Source organism: Hyla sarda, chromosome 1 (assembly GCF_029499605.1).
Source record: "Hyla sarda isolate aHylSar1 chromosome 1, aHylSar1.hap1, whole genome shotgun sequence".
Classification (NCBI taxonomy): domain Eukaryota; kingdom Metazoa; phylum Chordata; class Amphibia; order Anura; family Hylidae; genus Hyla; species Hyla sarda.
Genome location: NC_079189.1, coordinates 326572438 through 326575022, shown reverse-complemented (window position 1 = coordinate 326575022; position 2585 = coordinate 326572438). Strand labels below are relative to the sequence as shown.

Here is a 2585-nt window from a genome sequence, read left to right as displayed (position 1 = left end):
AAAGCCTAATCTGCATGGCAAAGACCCCCAAGTCTATAAGCATCACCCCACTCAAAAAAACACCAATTATGCAATAACATAAGAATCCTACAGGATTTCTACACTTGATGCACATGGGCTTAATTATTGCTTTAATAAAACATAGAATATAGATTTTATATTCCTTATGGACCATGCTAACAACTACTAATCTTTTGTTCTTCCTTTTTATATGGTCCTTATAAAAGTTACTGCAAAATCCTAGAATGTGATCTGTAACAATATTGTTCAAATGATTATCTTGATTTATATAGTGCTAATGCTCTTTATTGACCTTCATAAACACTGTTAACAACATTTTCTCTGCTGGGGGCATCCAATGACTGATTTGAGCAAATGCTCCAAAAAGTAATTTTGGGAGACTCACTAATCTCTAGCAAACTATCATCAGGAACTCTGACACCCTCTCCTGTCACTTCTGCAGCCATCTTCCTTCTCCTTTCAATCCTAGTTTCGTGGACTACAGTACATTAAACAACAGAGAAATGAAGAGAAGCTCCTTCACTTTGTGGGCCTACATGGCAGATGTGAAGCCCATGGGTTTCAACAAGTTTGACTTGGGGCTGAAGACAATATAAGGACAGTTCAAAATAGGTATAGTCTGGCACTTCAGCTTACATGGAGTTAACTACGCTTCAGGAGGGCTTCGCTACTCCAAGGGAATAACTGCACGTATTGTGGTATTGTGGTCAGTGGTGCTCTATTGTAGTGGTTTAGCTACCACAAAGGCATAACTTGAAGATTCAAAGGAGACAATGGCAACTCACCAATACCGGTCAATTCAGTCTTTCTTCAGCAATATCCATGTGCAAATACAAACACTGAGGCGGGCAGCTGCTGATCTGTTCAGCAGGAGTAAGGAGTCAGTGCGACAGCTGTTTCCTACGTCACCACGTACTTCATCAGGCACTTGATGAAGTACGTGGTGATGTAGGAAACAGCTGTTGCGCTGACTCCTTTCTCCTGCTGAACAGCTCAGCAGCTCTCCGTCTCAGTGTTTGTATTTGCACATGGATATCGCTGAATAAAGACTGAATTGACCGGTATTGGTGAGTTGCCATTTTCTGCTTTGAATCTTCAAGTTATGACAATATAAGGACAGACAATATTTTTTTTTTTTTTTTTATCTAAAGCCGAGGAACGTGCTTTCGATTCACCCAAAGTGCAAGAAAAAGTGCAAACGTGTTACACTAAAAAAAGTGCACAAAGGATGCGGTCTATCGCAAGCCCTTCTCCGATAGGAGAGAGGCCCCCCAACAAACCTTACCCTTCGCCTCCGGACCAAAAGGTACCTGCGAGGTTCCAGGTTCGATGTCCCTTTTCGCCGAAGCTACTAGGGGACCACAAATGCTCCCGGCATCCCCCTTGGCGTTAGCCAAGGTATCTGCCCGCAGAGCCGATTACGGTAGGTACCCTGCCAAAGCAGGAGTACCCGGGGTGTTTGCAGGGAGGTGCGGAACCTAATGGCCACACACACCTCCCCTAGACCGCCAGGAGGGACACCCAGAAGGGCTACCGCATCCTGACCAATCCTGTGAACACACAACACGCAAAAAGTGACACAGTGAGACAAAAAATAAATAAATAAGTGAATGTGTGCAGATATACTGCCCGGACATCCGGCCGGATCTATAAAAATTTCTCTGATCCTAGCCAGAAGGCCGGGAATCAAGAGGTGAGTGCCACAAGGTGAAGAGATTATGGTGCCCGTGCTTCAACTCAGTGAGTCTATTCTCCCAGTGAGTTTCGGCACCTCGGGGTCACCACTCCCCGAGGCACAAAAGTACCTCGGCTCTAGACCCTCTCAGCCTCATGGCGAGACCCGGAGGGAACAGGTCACATCGGGGCAGCCGTCGAGCTGATTCCTCAGAACCAGCCCCGGAAAGCCCTGGTACACCTGCATCCTCCATGCAGCACCCATCCCCACCAGCCCCATACCGGCGTTACTATACACCGGCATATTAAACTGATAAGAACAGATACTACACTTGATCTTAGCCAAAAGGCCGAGAAGCGACAGGGACATACTTTGATCACTTCATGACGCCAGGGCACCGTTTATCCAAACCACGGACTGAAGGTGGCAAGCAGTCTTTCTGGGCCAGACACGATGAGTCAATAAACACACTGACGTAAGGTTACGGTTAACTGCTTTTACTGAGCTTGTGAATTTTGCAAAACACCAACAGCTGGCCTTAGTGTGAGAGTGCAGCGTACCCCTTGAGAGCCTTGTTGCCATTCTGAGACATGTGGTGCTTTTCACCGACGTATTTTTAGAATTTGCGCTAGTGTAACCAATTCTGCAGGTACATATAGTTCTCGCGTGAGTGACACTTGTAGGATGACCAGGAGTAAACTGAAGTAGGCCCCTGCTTAGGACACACGACTCAGCACACCTGAGCTAGGCTGTTGCTCAAGAGCACCCACTAGGTGAACTAACCTGAACTAGACTCTAGCGTGAACTAACTATCTCCTCCCCTGTACCTCACTATGCAGAGGAAGCTTTTGGGGTCTCATTGGCTCACATATTTTAAAGGCACATTAAT

At 46.2% G+C, this 2585-nt stretch overlaps 1 non-coding gene across 1 annotated transcript; it reads right to left on the bottom strand.

Moving 5' to 3' along the window:
* Nucleotides 1-1869: 1869 nt before the first annotated feature.
* On the bottom strand, nt 1870-2057 carry LOC130343195 (U2 spliceosomal RNA). The gene has a single exon (XR_008882577.1). It is a non-coding gene; the product is annotated as a U2 spliceosomal RNA (small nuclear RNA).
* Nucleotides 2058-2585: the final 528 nt, after the last annotated feature.